We start from the raw sequence: 17,813 nt of genomic DNA, 5'->3' as shown, positions 1-17,813 counted from the left end.
CCTACAGGTGGAGGAGGCAGAAGCAGTGAAGGGATTGTTAGATACAGAAGTTTGTCCCACAAGCCTTGGGGATTGCAAGATTTATGTCTAGTGACACCTTCTATAGGATGCTAGCAGGTGCGTAGGATGCAGTGACACACAGGAGACAGAGCAAGGGTTAACAAGTTTTTTATATAAAATGGTAATGGTTATGAATTTGCGGATGGGGAAAGACAAATACAGAAGATAACAATGGCTAACTTATCAGTCTCTGTGTGCTGGAGGAAGGTGGCTCTGATCCAGTCCCGCAGAAGGGCGATGTACTGTCTCCTTAAGGTGATGAATCCTCAGGGTACTTCGGCACGTGGTCTCCTGATCTGGGCACATGGTGGAGTAGAGATGAAGGTCGGCAGCACAGCGGATGAAACAGAAAGTTCAGTAGACAAGGGTCTATCGAGAGGGAGTCATCTGTCTCTTCTCACAAGCTCATTCCCCGCCAAGTGTCCCGTCTTCCCACTCACACCGATATTTGAGTCGGACCCACCCCCACCAGTCAGGTGTTCAGAACTGTAGCAGTCAGGAACTTCTTCCCCCTGGAATAATGGTGACAGTCCTGACAGTTCCGGCCCAGACACGCAAGAGGGTTCATTGACCTGATACACCTTCCTACACTTCCTAGGTGTGTAAAGGTTTAGTTCTCCATGTCCTGGTATGTAGTGGTTTAGTTTTCCAAAACTAGGCATTTAGTAGTTTAGTTATCCAATCCCTGTTATATAGTAGTTAAGTTCCCCCCTCTTCTGGTATGTAGTGGTTTAGTTATCCAACCCTAGGTGTTTAGTAGTTTATTTCTTCAACCCCTGTTGTCTAGTAGTTTATTTCTTCATCTTATGGTTTGTAGTGGTTTAGTTCTTTATCCCCAAGGAACCTGAAAGCCTTGGGAATTCGAAGACTTGAGGAGCAGCCCCTTCCCCACCTGCCCCCACAGCCACCAGAATAACCCAGTGCACAATCAGGGAGATTGGCAATGCTTGTTCATCAAGGTGTCAAAGTGGAAATGCATCCTGTCAGACATACATTTTTTCAAGGAATAAGTGTTGTTGTCTATGAAATGCTGGTGTAACAGCACATCTTTTTTAGAGAAGTAATGGCGACCGGGCAGTTGGTACTGGGGGCCTGCGACGTCCATCAGCTTTTGGAAACTATCTGTATCCACCTGGCGGGAATGTTGCATTTCTGTGGCAAACAGATTTGATTGACTAACCAATTTGTGAAGGATATCATCCCATTATCACAGAGATCACAGGCCAGGAACCACACACTTTGATTTTTGGAGCGAACAGCTCTCAGCTGGCCCCTATGTTCCAGACAATTACACGATTAGGTGAGGATCAATCAAGGAGGCCGCAGGCTGTTCCCAACAATTAGTTGTCAGTAAACTAACAGTGCGCGAACGGCATATACACCTCCAGATTTCAACGCTTGGAATATGTGTATATACTGCCGTAGGATCACTGCTAACTCCATGATAACCCCACACTAGTCGCTCCCACCACCAATTCTTTTTTTTTTAATAAATGCAGGCTGATTGTACACTATTCTTCTTTTGAAGTCAACACCATCAGGCTCTTCAATCCCCTCTCCCTCAGAGTAGCGATCATATATCCTTCCGCAGGTTCACCCACCCACTTCCTTAACCACTTCTCTGCCTGGTTGCTGCACTTAATGTCCTTAGAATTGCCAACTCTCATTGTGGGAGACTTCAACATCCCTATAAACATCCCCACCTCCTCAACTTCATCACAACTTCAATCTCTTTCTTGGCCTCCCACAACTTTCAACCTCTGAGACACACAAAGATGGTAACACCCTTGATCTGGTCTTTGTCCGGCTCTCTTCAATCTCCTACCTAGACACAAGTAACTCACCTCTTCCCCTTTCTACCCCAAGAAATTAGGGCTAACCACAACTTATACAGTTTTAGTTGCTCCTTAAAAACACATCTGTTTAGGGCATTCTATCATGTTCTCTCATCAAAGTCCTTTAATACACATTCTCTACTTAATAATATATATAATACTTAACATTCTCTACTTAATAATAATAATCTTTATTTTTATATAGCGCTAACATATTCCACAGCGCTTTACAGTTTGCACACATTATCATCGCTGTCCCCGACAGGGCTCACAATCTAAATTCCCTATCTGTATGTCTTTGGAATGTGGGAGGAAACCAGAGGAAACCCACGCAAACACAGAGAGAACATACAAACTCTTTGCAGATGTTGTCCTTGGTGGGGTTTGAACCCAGGACTCCAGCGCTGCAAGGCAGCAGTGCTAACCACTGCGCCACCTCTACTTCTCTGAACATAATTTGCTATCAAACTCCACTGCGTTCAAAATCACATACAAATATTGGCTGGTGACTACATCAAGCAGCCTTTATCTATGCCCCATTTCCTCAAGATGGCTGGACCCTCATTGTAAATAACCTGTACTTTGTATCACCCACACCTCATTGTAGATTGTAAACTCTTATGAGCAGGATCTGTGGCGCCCCAGGGACCTGGTCGTCACAGTAATGTTGCTTTCCTCACGGGGAGAGTGATGTTACGTTTGGAGGCAACGAAGGAGAACTCTTTGTCAGGTAACACAATGCATGCAACATGTTCACACTCCAGACCAGAAGGAGGAGCTCTAAGCCTGTTTAAGGTGAACTCCCCTATAAGAACATCCTGATCTGGAGGGAAAGAGTTCAGTTCCTGTCAGAGAGACAGAGGGAAAGGAAGCAGAGGAGCCGTGTAGCCTGAAGTGCTACAGCTCCTAGAAGGAGACATTTCAGAAAGGAGAATTGATTGCAGTGAGTGTGAAGGAAAGCAAAGCATAGGAGAGCAGACCAGAAGGGAACCAGCCCCGAGCAGGCTGCCTCCTTCTGAGGTGCAGAATGCCGGTAGCTGGAACACCGAGGTAGTAAGGACCTCTACGCCTTACCTCAGAGACCGGCAGGACATCTAATTGCACGTTACCTGTCCGCACCCACACCCAGTAGGCACAGTGGCACCCCGCAGAGGCTGGGGCATTCTAGAGTCCCTATAAACCGCCTCAAACCACCAGCCATACAGGTTTTGTCCTATCCAACTACGGGGGACAGAGAAAGAGACACAACATCTGTGAGGACCTTATTTGAAGCTTATGCAGTAAGGGACTGCCCCACTACAGCGCAAGGGAATGCTATTGATTTCCACCTGGACAAGGGGACTCTGGACTTGCCTCCAAACTAGCCGGACCCTACCTGCCCTGTGATCTGGTGCCCTGGACTGTGGCTGCTGAAACCAACAGTAAACAAGGTAAAGAGACTGCAAACCTGTGTCCTTGTTCTTCACTGCACCTCTCACCATTCTACCATCTACACACTGGGAAGCCCTGGGGATATACTTCACCTGTGGGAAGGTATACCATCTAACTGCCATAACATCACCCCAGCAGACCCTTTAAAGCAGCGTCGGTCACCCTGACTGAATACCACAGGTGGCGTCATGAACATAAACTTTATCCCTTTAAAGACCTTTCCCTTTTATATGGATGTCCCAGGGCCACAGATGGGGTCGCAGCCACCGTAATATCCCCTGTGAATCGCAAGACCCGATACCGAGTACCCCCCTTGCCCTGACGGGGCGCTCCAGATCATCATTATTTTTCCTTAATTATTGGATTATCGTTAACTTTGTAACATATGACTGTTTTATATGAACTGTTGCCTTGTAAAGCATTGTGGAATATGTTTGTGCTGTATAAATAAAGATTATTATTAATAGTAGATTGGAGACGGTGAAGTTCAAGCGTAGGAGGACACAAGATTTTACGCGACCACAACTGCACGAACGAGGGCTGGGTGATGTGCTGACAGAGGGAGGATGCTGTGCTGTACTGTGAGTGATGTGCAGGCGGGGATGTTATGGTGGATTGAGAAAGATGTGAAGTGCTCGGTGTCTGAGATCAGTCAAAAACAGCAGGCATGTCAACTACCATAACAGTTGACGGGCAAACACTCACCATGACTGTAGCAGGTAAACAAGTGGAGGTTCTGTGGACGGAGACCTGTGCAAGAACACTTGCCACGTTGACAGAGGAAAAAGAAGAAGGAGATGTGGTTGATGGGGCGGTCGGTGGATGGCGAAGCCTGGTAGTCCTTATTTTATGGCAGTGATATTCCCAGACTAACGCATGTTGATTGCTTATGTGCCGGTTCATGCATGTAATAGTTAATTTATTGGACTTTTTTACTCTACTCGTTTTCTACAAAGTTGGCAAATAACGTGAGCGGGCTCAAAAAGGGCCAGGCAAGCCAACACTTGCTGCCCTGTGAACTGCAGACCCACAGCTGCTGTTTGTCACAGAGTTGAGGATAAGGATGCAGTGCTTGTCATGGTTGTATCACTCTGTGTGGGAAGCCCCGATGTACCCTAATCATCATCCTCCCCCATTAGCAGTGAGTGGCTTGTAATGTTTAAGTTTATTGTCCTTGTTTTTTTTGTGTATGCCCCTTTTCACATGTAAAGTGCCATGGAATAAATGTCGCTATAACAATAAATAATAATAATACTGCTGTGCGGCTGCCAAAGACTGGGAGTCAAGTAGACCATAGAGTAACTCAAGTTTTAAAAAAACTGCACTATAATATTTTTTCTACTCTGGGGAAATTGATTAGACTTTAGTGGTGTGTGGCAATAATTTTGGGAAATGTTTGTACTCCAAGTTGGGTCTCCATGTGTGTTAACTGTAGCAGTAGGGCTCTCAGTCCGGCAGGCCTGCACTTACTTTCAGTCAACTACCTGTGTTACTATTTTTAAACGTTTCGAACAATAATGGTTCATAAAGCTGATATTTATGCCACCTGAGTGTGGCTGAGCAGAAAAGCAGTTTGAGCTGTTGCATGAGGTATCAGGGCTCTCAGCAAAGCAGGCTTTCATTGGTCCCTCACCCACCATGTCTTAATTTAAATTTAAATTAAAAACTGTAAATTCTAGCCCAAATCCTGATACCTCATGCAAGGCACATGGCTGACGGTTGCTGCGCCGCTATCAAATTTCTACTATGGATAAATGGATAACACTTTTCCTATTGTCTGTCCCTAAATTGTTTAAATGTTTGGACTCCAAGTTGGGTCTACTTCATGTGTGTTACATGAATTTGGCAGGGCTCCCAGCACAGCAGGCCTACACCGGCCCCTCACCCACCTCTTAATTTCTACCTAATTTCAAAGCTATAAATTCTGGGCCAGACCCACTCTCATGCATGGCCAATGCCTGACTGCCGCACCACTATAACATTTGTACTGTGGGTCAATTGATGCCACTTTTCCTGGTGTCTGGACCTAATTTTGGGAAATATTTGAACTTCATGCTGGGTCTCCTGTGTGTTGTCTGAATTATGCAGACCTCTCAGAGCAACAAGCCTACACCTGTAACTCATTTACCTGTTAGGGTACGTTCACATTAGCGTTGCGCCGCCCTGCGTCGGCGACGCAACGCGCGACGCATGTTAAAACGCGCGCAAACGCGCGCAAAAACGCGCGCGTTTTGCGACGCGTGCGTCGTTTTTGACAAAAATCGGACGCACAGAAAATGCAACTTGTTGCATTTTCTTGCGTCCGACGCTAGCGTCGGAAACGACGCACGTGGCGAAAAACGCCACCCAAAAAACGCACGCGTCCCCTATGTTAAACATAGGGGCGCGTCGCCGCTGCGTCGCCGCTGCGTCGCCGACGCAACAGCGGCGCAACGCTAATGTGAACGTACCCTTACTGATCAATGTTTCAGCTAGAAATGCTTGTCCTAGCCCTGTCTCAGTCCTTGTCCCATGCATCCATGCTGCGCAATTATATTATTTGTACTTTGTATTTGTATTTTATACTCTGAGTCAATTGTTGACACTTTTCCTGGTGTCTGACCTCAGTTTGAGCTGTTTTGGCATTATTTTGGCCTTATAAACGTGATGTGTATGTCTTTGGTTTTGTCTCCCATTGAATTCAATGGGGTTCGGATATGTGCGACAAACTTATTTCTAGTTATCACAAAATACGGTTGCAGCTAAGTTGCTAGACAACCACAGGTCATGGTGATTAGCTTTTCAGAACTAATGAAGGGCCAGGTATTGAGACTATAATTTGGCCACAGTAGGGTCAACTAACAGTGGCCTTACTATGTAGAATAATGTTACAGTTAACCTTATCCTGTGCTCTTGATCCCATAAACATGTGAAAAATGAATATTTCCCTTAGCAAAGATAGAGTTTCAGGCTTCCATACCGGACACATCGATCAATATTCCAGAATTAGCAGTTGCTTCTTGTCACATTTCACAGTCGTTGATGAGATTTAATCTAAGCCATCTACCCTCTATTTGTCTTTAGCGGTGTTTCACCACATAAATGCATTCCTGATTGCTTTGCCTTGACTCTGCCGAATTTAGTTGATTTTCTGTTTGAGAATAAACATACATTCTAACCGGTTTCAAGATGAAAAATGTAAACGAGATAATGTGATCATGCCCTCTAACAATGGTAATTTAAGTATTAATTTCCATCCGCCTAAGCGACTGGCAGCATCTATCAATTACAATATTAAGCCAGCAAGCAGCTGCAGCTGCAAAGAACAGAATTACTGTTTAAGCGACTGTCATTCACCTGCAATTTTACAGTTATAATTAGTAAGCCAAAGAGGATGTCGCAAAACACATGCCAGCACGCACTCAATTTCTTATATTTTAGGTTTCTCACAATTCTGAAACTTTATGGTGCACTTTTTTATCTGTATTCCATGAGCAATGATTAGCAGAGATGCTGCCACATAGTGACAAGGTACTGTGCCTACCTGATCCCTCGAACTAGGAATTGTCCTAGTCTATCCCTGTTCCCCAGATTACCCAGGAAGGTGGAGACGCTGGGGTAACCTACCTTGCTATGCTCCTAACTTAACCCTTATGTGTTCCTTCCTAAATGTGGGGACATATAGGATAACAGTAAGCAGACAAAGGGAAGACAGACAGGGATAAATGAAGACTACAATCATACAATTGCACAATACAACAGAGTGGAACACAGGGGAGGAATTGGTAAAAGAAACCAAATAGGTGAGTATAAGGCGAAGCATGCAAACCAGCTCCACACAATAATCTCATGAACAACACTCCTAACGTCTACTTCAAGCACTAATTTCTCCTCTAACACCAAACCAGGCAGCATGAACCATCACTGGCAAGGTCAGAAGAAAGGAGGAGGGTTCTTATACCTCCTGGGAGTAACAAACTCAGATCAGCTGATACAGTGCAAGACAGAGAACTTCAGGAGTCCAACTAAGCAGCTTACCCTTTGCAGCGCCAGAGCAAAGAAACCCGAACTGCTAATAGCCATTCAGGTGTATGTGTCATCGGATGCTACGATCATCTGACCCCACTCTGTCGTGGTATCCCCGTGACAGTTGCACAGGAGCAAAAATCTCAATTTTCAACATCAGATTTGCCTTTATCTAGATCGCTTTCAACTTTCACCTAGGGCCTCATTCAGAAGTCCGTTTCACGTTCATACATGTTCTATTTGTTCTATTCGTGTTTCTCACACATGTACCCATTATAATCTATATTGCTACTCACATGTCCAAGTTTTTTTAAACACTGTGGGTCCACAAAAACCCACAGAGATATGTCCATTTTTGATCAGAGCAACGGGTGAAAATTATCCTTACAAGTCTATGGCTTCTTTGTAATCATGGACAGCACATCAATGGCATATACTGTATAACACTGTAATGCATAGTAGAAGCTTTGTAATGTATTTATTGTATTTTTTTCCATCAGTGAAAATCACTAATGAAGCACTGATGGTAAAAACTGTCTTCAAATACTGACCAAACACTGAGGAAACTCAGATCAAAACATTGATGAAATTTGGACTGTTTTTTGCACAAGTGAAAATTTGACCCGTCAAAGCACCTGCTGTGCGAAACGGCCGTCGTCCAAGCTCCAACACCGCACCCTCCTGCTTACGTGATGTTGTAACAGATTTTTATCTGTTTATGTTTTCCATTAAAATTCACGCTTTCCACTGCTGAATTGGGTTGAGTGCCGCATATTTTCTTTCCTATGTGAAAATTTGAATGAGGCCTAAAGGACAGCAATATTTCATGAGGTTGTTAGTTTCTCCCGTAGATACCAAGAAGCTTTGCTCCTTTTTGAAGAGGTCAATTTTGAACAGATCTGTCCATAGATGAGTATCTTTGGCAGTTATATAATATACAGTACAGACCAAAAGTTTGGACACACCTTCTCATTTAAAGATTTTTCTGTATTTTCATGAATGAAAATTGTACATTCACACTGAAGGCATCAAAACTATGAATTAACACATGTGGAATTATATACTTAACAAAAAAGTGTGAAACAACTGAAAATATGTCTTATATTCCAGGTTCTTCAAAGTAGCCACCTTTTGCTTTGACAACTGCTTTTCACACTCTTGGCATTCTCTTGATGGGCTTCAAGAGGTAGTCACCGGGAATGGTCTTCCAACAATCTTGAAGGAGTTCCCATAGATGCTTAGCACTTGTTGGCCCTTTTGCCTTCACTCTGCGGCCCAGCTCACCCCAAACCATCTCGACTGGGCTCAGGTCTGGTGACTGTGGAGGCCAGGTCATCTGGCATAGCATCCCATCACTCTCCTTCTTGGTCAAATAGCCCTTAGGCAGCCTTGTGATATTGTGAAAATATCAAAACTATGACAAAAATTATAACATTTTGCAAATTTCATATTGTTATATCATACAAAATAAGTAATAAATAACATTTCCCACATTTCTACTTTACATCTGCATCATTTTTGAAACAATTTTTTTCTTAATAAGTTAGAAGGGTTCAAAGTTGATCAGCAATTTCTCATTTTTCCAATAAAATTTACAAAACCATTTTTTTTAGGGACCACCTCACATTTGAAGTGACTTTAAGGGGTCTATATGACAGAAAAAAAACATAAGTTGAAGACCCTGAGGAAGCAACTTTTGTGGTTACATGTGTCGGACGTCTTGCCTTGCCTTATTCTCTTGACCACTTCAGATTTTTTTAGGACTGTATTAGTCACTTGTGTTGTGTTACATTGCCAGGATTGGTCATATCTTATTATTCTGACATATAACATGGTTTTATGCATATATCTTTTTCAATGACTTAGGTGGCATTTGGTGTATTATGTCCTAGATATTATATGTGTTGATTTGATTTACCAGCAGACTTGTTTCCATTATCTGTATATTTCCTTATTGTGGAACATAAAGGAACGTAGATTTTTATACATACAGCTCCATTTTTCCATATTACAAAAACTATGGGAGTATTTTAAGTATGCTTAAGCGATCTATATTTTATCAGTTGCTGATCACATGGGTATTACACCCTTGAAATTGGTCATATTTATCCTGTAATTATAATTTTACTTCCACTTAACCGCTATATTTTGGAAACTAGACCTCTTAAGGATTTCATCCAAGGGTATAGAGAGGAGGTACACAAAATTTGATAACATTAGGTCATCAAATTGAATATGTCCTCATTAGTGATAAGTACAAATGCTCGTTACTCAAGTTTGCATCGAGATGCTCAGGTAGGTACCAGGTATCGTGGATCCTCGAGCAACCCTGATGCAAACTCAAGTAGCGAGCACTTGCGCTTAACACTAGTCTCTACAGTAGAGAGAGAGAGGACGCCACTGACTATAAGAACTTGCACTCTGCAAGCGAGAGAGAGGGCTTTGCTGGTCATGTGAGCTGGTCATGAGAGAGTTACCCAGTGACCCTGGAGATGCAAAACTATTCTGCCATACAAATTATGCTCCACTGGGAACCATTGATCTGTAATAGTTCAAGTACTGACCACCACTTTACAAGCTGCGATAATCCACTAGATCTCATAGCTGCAGGGGAAGTTTGGGTAAAGCTCACATGGCCACACAAAAAAGACATTAGTCACTCTGATGCTTCAGCATTGTGGACAGTTGGTAAAAGGTAAGTTCTTTGGGGGGGTTCTTATACACACCTTGGAAAACTAGTTTTGATCTGTAGCATTCCATATCTGTAAATTAAATCACAAATTAACGTAAAATTCTCTTAGATTTACTAAACAAGCACATGCTAATTAATATATATGTATGTATAAAAAACAACACTGAACCAGATGAGGGAAGTGACAATGCACAGTCATCTGATCATGTATGATAAATTCTGTTTCTGTGTGTCACTCATCATCATTTTCCTTTATTTGCTATCCCTAATATTAGAGTAACTAGGGCATGATTTAACCTTGAAAAATAAGTATCTTTGCTATTGGGTATAAAATGTGATAGAGCTATTGTATGATTAGTGGACATGGGGAAAATGATCAAATCCTGCCAAATTAACTTTGTAAACAATAGGAAAGTACAAAATGCCAACCAATACATGTACTATTGTAATACAATTAGTTAAGTGCTTATCAGCCATATACAGCTCTAAGAGACCACCACTTCAAAGCCATGTCATGGGCAGCCCAATCTCCAGACCTAAACCCTACTGAAAACCTCTGGAATATTATCAAGAGGATGATGGATAGTCAGAAGCCATCAAACAAAGAAGAACTGCTTAAATTTTTTGCGCCAGAAGCAGTGTGAAAAACTGGTGGAAAGCATGCCAAGACGCATGAAAACTGTGATTAAAAATCATGGTTAATGGTTATTCCACAAAATATTGATTTCTGAACTCTTCCTGAGATAAAAAATTAGTATTGTTATTTCTAAATGATTATGAACTTGTTTTCTTTGCATTATTTGTGGTCTGAGAACACTGTTTTTTTTAATTTTGACCATTTTTCTTTTTCAGAAAAAATTTTTGCTTTGAAATTTGCAGCCATTTTGTCGGAAGTCTATAGAATAAAAGAACAATTTACATTTTGCTCAAAAATATACCTATAAAGGCAAAAAACAGACAAACTGAACATTTTGCAGTGGTCTCTTAATTTTTGCCAGAGCCGTACTTAAAGTGTAACGGTCAATTCAGGGAACTGTACAGAATAATCTGTTATTTATATGTACGAGGGGCGTTCATTAAAGATTTATCCTGACCCACTTCTATTTATTGCAGGACGCTAAAACTGCACATGTGTAATGATATACATCTCTATAGGTTACGAGGTTGCCAGTTTGCAACTCTTAACCAAAAACGGTCTTCATTTTATAGGTGCTGAAGTGGTGTGAGGTTTGATAATGAACCCAGTGGACCATAGAGCAGTCATCAAGTTCCTTTACTTGAAAGGCTGCACCCCAAAGGAGATGTTTGAAGAGATGAAAGAGGTTAATGGTGATGATTCCCCATCACATCATGTAGTCAAGAATTGGCATCATCAATTCAAATGTGGTTGGACTTTCGTGCAAATAGCTCCAATTCCAGGGTAACCCCACTCTGCTATTGATGAGCACACCATCTAGCAAGTAAAGGTCGCCATTTTGGAAAATCGCTGGGTAATCATTGGCCACCTAGCCCAAAATGTCAAGATTAGTGTGGGGTCCATGGAAAAAATCATCCAAGACCATCTTCAAATGCACAAGGTTTCCACTCGCTGGGTTCCTCGGCTGCTCGCACCTTTCCAAAAGCAGGAACGAGTCAAATGCTCTCAGACTCTATTGACAATGTGCCATGGAAACCAGGAGGATATTTTCAACAGACTGATCACACAGGATGAAAGTTGGGTCCATCGCTATGAACCTGAGACTAAAGTCCAGTCGATGCCATGGAAGTATCATGACTCACTGCCTCCAAAGAAGGCACGTGCAGGCAAGGTTATGCTCACAGTATTTTGGGACCAGCACGGAGTAGTATTGATGGATTTCCTAGCAAAGTGTACCATGATCACTGGGGCATATTATGCTTCACTGCTGCGGAAATTGCGGGAGGCCATCAAAACCAAGAGACGTGCCATGCTTACCAAAGGTGTCTGCCTTCTGCAAGACAATGCATTAGTTCACAACTCACATGTTGCCTAAATAGAAGCATGCTTCTGTGGTTTTGAAATTCTACCGGATCCTCCTTATTCACCCGACCTCGCACCATCGGACTTCCACCTCTTTTCAACAATGAAGTTATTTTTGAAGGGCAAGCATTTTCCAGATGATGAGATTCTGATTTCCGAAGTCACAATGTGGCTTTTGGAACAACATGTCGACTTCTACAAGTGAGGTGTTTACAGTTTTCTTAACCCATTAAAGACCGCTGATACGCCTGTTAACGGCGGCAGGGTAAGTGTACTTATGCCTCAGCACTGCTTATCAATGGCGCTGAGAAATAAGTGCATAGCGCCCCCCCCCAGCAGGGCGGATGGCCTGTTGCACCACAACACCCATGCTGCGAGACTGAGCCCCCATGACTCCAGACCGCGCCGCCCCACCAGCACAAAGCCACAGCAACAATTGCCGCCACACAGCACCAGCATCAAAATGAAAGGAGCACTGAAACTCACCTTCCTTCGGCTCTTCAGTGAGAGCCAAAATGGGCTAGACCCCATACTTTGCAGTCTCCTGCTAATTAAAATCACCTGTGCTAAATGGGTGGAGTGCTGGTCCAAGAAAGAGACTAGAACATGCTTTGCACAAAAATATTAATAATTTCTCGGGGTAGCTGAGACTCCAGAGAACATGATTCGGGTCAGTTTTGCAATTGCCGTTATTCATGGAGTAACAGCAACCGCAAAAAAGTCCAATTTCCCATCTACTTTCTCTCTCCTCTTCTCCTCTGATGTGATCGCAGCATCTTTTTCTGGGAAGAAAATGGCGGGTGCGTGTGCAGTGCGCCCACCGAGATCTGCCGGCCAGCCCCCGGAAATAATAGGAAATTTTCCCTATTGGTTCATTTTGATCACTGTGATAAACCCTATCACAGTGATCAAAATAAAAAAAATAGAAAATCAAACCCCCTTTTATCACCCCTTTAGTTAGGCAAAAATAATACAATTAAAAATGTATTTATTTCTATTTTTCCATTAAGGTTAGGCTACACACGTTGGGCTAAAGTTAGGGTTTAACTCCTTCAGGCCCTGGGATCCATATTAATGTAAAAAATAAAGAATAAAAATAAAAAATATGGCTATACTCACCCCTCCGAAGGACCCTGGCTGTCACCGCTGCAAGCGTCCGCCTCCGTTCCTGAGAATTGCAGAGAGTGAAGGACCTTCGATGACGTCGCGGTCAGGTGACTGGTCACCTGACCGCTCACGTGACCGCTCACCTGACCGCTCACGTGACCGCTCACCTGACCGCGACCTCATCGAAGGTCCTTCACTCACTACATTCTCAGGAATGGAGGCGGACGCTTACTGCGGTGACAGCCTGGGTTCTTTGGAGGGGTGAGTATAGCCATATTTTTCATTTTTATTCTTTATTTTTTACATTAATATGGATCCCAGGGCCTGAAGGAGAGTTTCCTCTCCTCCAGACCCTTGGAACCATATGCACCGCACACTCCGATACCGATTTCCGATATCACAAAAATATCGGAACTCGGTATCGGAATTCTGATACAGCAAGTATCGGCCGATACCCGATACTTGCAGTATCGGAATGCTCAACACTAGTCATTATGTAACAAATTGGCTCTGTCACTAAAAAGATGGGAAAAGTTGTGTGTCTCTACGTGGCACCTATGTAGAGAAATGCAAAAAAATTGATAAGATTCTAGTGTGTAGTTTAGATATGAAATTATTTTATTCAATCATGATTAAACACATACAGCCATGTGCTACAATCATGAGCAGAGCACACACAGTTTTGGTGTGTGTATGCTTATAGGGGACCTGTCACGTGATTCATGCTGCCCAAGCCATGAATCAGAACCTGGCTGTATGATTCAGAGAAAATATAGTTTGACGATCGAGTCAGGGATTAGAGAAAAGAATAGTAATGTGGCAGCATCATTGAAATTTCCAAGCGCTACTTCAAGTGATTGACAGGTCTTTTTCTATGGCAGAGCTCTACCAATCACCAGGAGTGGTGCTGGGACCAGCTGGATGACGTTGTCACTGGAGTAGTCTTGTCTTTGCTATGGTCTCTTGCCCGATCTTCTAACCATATTTTAGACTTTGATTCATGCTTGGCAGTGTGAATTGAGATTCCCTTTAATACTAGGTGCTAGAATTCTATCATCTGTTTAGATTCATTAGGTTTCACTCCACCTGTCAATAGGTGTCAAAGATTGCTCAAAATCATCTAATACACAAGCCGCTAGACTGATGAGCTGTATCCCCCCTCTTTTTGTACTTTTCTTGAGCTAGTTGGATTTTAGCTGTTTTTCTGAATGAATGATGAGCTCAGGAGCCAAGGGAAGTAGAAGTGGCTCATATGTGGAGAAAGAAGCATATTCCTTTGATTAAGACAATTGATTTGCACAAAGTTGTTGAAACGACAGGGACAATTTCAACATTATCTCGCTGAGGATCTGTTTATACCAAGGAAGGTGACGGGCACAAGGGGGCATTCTTTGCGTCTGGAGGAGAGAAGGTTTTTCCACCAACATAGAAGAGGATTCTTTACTGTTAGGGCAGTGAGAATCTGGAATTGCTTGCCTGAGGAGGTGGTAATGGCGAACTCAGTTGAGGGGTTCAAGAGAGGCCTGGATGTCTTCCTGGAGCAGAACAATATTGCATCATACAATTATTAGGTTCTGTAGAAGGACGTAGATCTGGGGATTTATTATGATGGAATATAGGCTGAACTGGATGGACAAATGTCTTTTATCGGCCTTACTAATTATGTTACTATGTATGTTATTATATCATGTATCAGTCTTCACTGAAAGCCTGAACTACTTATCAGATCAATATTCAATTATTGGTGAATCCAGATCTCATTACATAGTTACATAGTTACATAGCTATGAAGGTTGAAGGAAGACTATAAGTCCATCTAGTTCAACCCATAGCCTACCCTAACATGCCCTAACATGTTGATCCAGAGGAAGGCAAAAAAAAACATGTGGCAAAGAGTAAGCTCCACATTGGGGAAAAAAATTCCTTCCCGACTCCACATACGGCAATCAGACTAGTTTCCTGGATCAACACCCTAACAAGGAATCTAGTATATATACCCTGTAACATTATACTTTTCCAGAAAGGTATCCTGTCCCCTCTTAAATTTAAGTAATGAATCACTCATTACAACATCATACGGCAGAGAGTTCCATAGTCTCACTGCTCTTGCAGCAAAGAATCCGCATCTGTTATTATGCTTAAACCTTCTTTCCTCCAGACGTAGAGGATGCCCCCGTCTCAGGTCTATGATTAAAAAGATCATCAGAAAGGTCTTTGTACTGTCCCCTCATATATTTATACATTAAAATAAGATCACCCCTTAGTCTTCGTTTTTCCAAACTAAATAGCCCCAAGTGTAATAACCTATCTTGGTATTGCAGACCCCCCAGTCCTCTAATAACCTTGGTCGCTCTTCTCTGCACCCGCTCTAGTTCAGCTATGTCTTTCTTATACACCGGAGACCAGAACTGTGCACAGTATTCTCAGTGTGGTCGACCTAGTAACTTAAGGTACCGTTACGCTGAACGATATCGCTAGCGATCCGTGACGTTGCAGCGTCCTGGCTAGCGATATCGTTCAGTTTGACACACAGCAGCGATCAGAATCCTGCTGTGATGTCGTTGGTCGCTGCAGAAAGTCCAGCACTTTATTTCGTCGCTGGACTTCCTGCTGACATCGCTGAATCGGCGTGTGTGACGCCGATTCAGCGATGTCTTCGCTGGTAACCAGGGTAAACATCGGGTTACTAAGCGCAGGGCCGCGCTTAGTAACCCGATGTTTACCCTGGTTACCAGCGTAAAAGTAAGAAAAAAACAAACACTACATACTTACCTTCCGCTGTCTGTCCCTCGGCGCTCTGCTTCTCTGCCCTGTGTAAGCACAGCGGCCGGAAAGCAGAGCGGTGACGAGTTTTGGTTCAGTCTCCCCCCAAAAAAAGTGAGTTTCAAATTCTCATAAAGTGGATATACTTCAGTCCTGTTAGTTTGTCGTATATCAGCCAGCCACTTTCTGCCACTTACATTGTGTTGTTTTATGCACAGGGCCTGAGTTTTGGTTCAGTCTCCCAAAAAACATAGTGAGATTCAAATTCTCACAAAGTGGATATACAGTTAGGTCCATATATATTTGGACAGAGACAACATTTTTCGAATTTTGGTTATAGACATTACCACAATGAATTTTAAACAAAACAATTCAGATGCAGTTGAAGTTCAGACTTTCAGCTTTCATTTGAGGGTATCCACATTAAAATTGGATGAAGGCTTTAGGAGTTTCAGCTCCTTAACATGTGCCACCCTGTTTTTAAAGGGACCAAAAGTAATTGGACAATTGACTCCAAGGCTATTTCATGTACAGGTGTGGGCAATCCCCTCATTATGTCATTTTCAATTAAGCAGATAAATGGCTTAGAGTTGATTTGAGGTGTGGTGCTTGCATTTGGAAGGTTTTGCTGTGAAGTAAACATTCGGTCAAAGGAGCTCTCCATGCAGGTGAAACAAGCCATCCTTAAGCTGCAAAAACAGAAAAACATCATCTGAGAAATTACTACAATATTAGGAGTGGCAAAATCTACAGTTTGGTACATCCTGAGAAAGAAAGAAAGCATTGGTGAACTCATCAATGCAAAAAGACCTGGGCGCCCACAGAAGACAAGAGTGGTGGATGATCGCAGAATAATCTCTGTAGTGAAGCGAAACCCCTTCACATCAGCCAACCAAGTGAACAACACTCTCCAGGAGGTCGGCGTATCAATATCCAAATCTACCATAAAGAGAAGACTGCATGAAAGTAAATACAGAGGGTTCACTGCACGGTGCAAGCCACTCATAAGCATCAAGAATAAAAAGGTTAGACTGGACTTTGATAAAAAAAACATCTAAAAAAGCCAGCACAGTTCTGGAAGAACATTCTTTGGACAGATGAAACCAAGATCAACTTCTACCAGAATGATGTAAAGAGAAAAAGTATGGCGAAGGCATGGTACAGCTCATGATCCAAAGCATACCACATAATCTGTAAAACACGGCGGAGGCAGTGTGATGGCTTGGGCATGCATGGCTGCCAGTGGCACTGGGTCACTAGTGTTTATTGATGATGTGACACAGGACAGAAGCAGCCGAATGAATTCTGAGGTATTCAGAGCCATACTGTGTCCTCAGATCCAGCCAAATGCAGCAAACGGATTGGTCGTCGTTTTATACTACAGATGGACAATGACCCAAAACATAAAGCCAAAGCAACCCAGGAGTTTATTAAAGCAAAGAAGTGGAATATTCTTGAATGGCCAAGTCAGTCACCTGATCTCAACCCAATTGAGCATGCATTTCACTTGTTAAAGACTAAACTTCAGACAGAAAGGCCCACAAACAAACAGCAACTGAAAACCACCGCAGTGAAGGCCTGGCAGAGCATCAAAAAGGAGGAAACAGCGTCTGGTGATGTCCATGAGTTCAAGACTTCAGGCAGTCATTGCCAACAAAGGGATTTCAACCAAGTACTAAAAATGAACATTTTATTTAAAATATTGAATCTGTCCAATTACTTTTGGTCCCTTTAAAAACAGGGTGGCACATGTTAAGGAGCTGAAACTCCTAAACCCTTCATCCAATTTTAATGTGGATACCCTAAAATGAAAGCTGAAAGTCTGAACTTCGACTGCATCTGAACTGTGTTGTTTAAAATTCATTGTGGTAATGTCTATAACCAAAATTCGAAAAATGTTGTCTCTGTCCAAATACATATG

This window comes from Ranitomeya imitator, chromosome 1 (genome assembly GCF_032444005.1).
Source record: "Ranitomeya imitator isolate aRanImi1 chromosome 1, aRanImi1.pri, whole genome shotgun sequence".
NCBI lineage: Eukaryota > Metazoa > Chordata > Amphibia > Anura > Dendrobatidae > Ranitomeya > Ranitomeya imitator.
Note: the sequence above shows the minus strand (reverse complement) of the source record.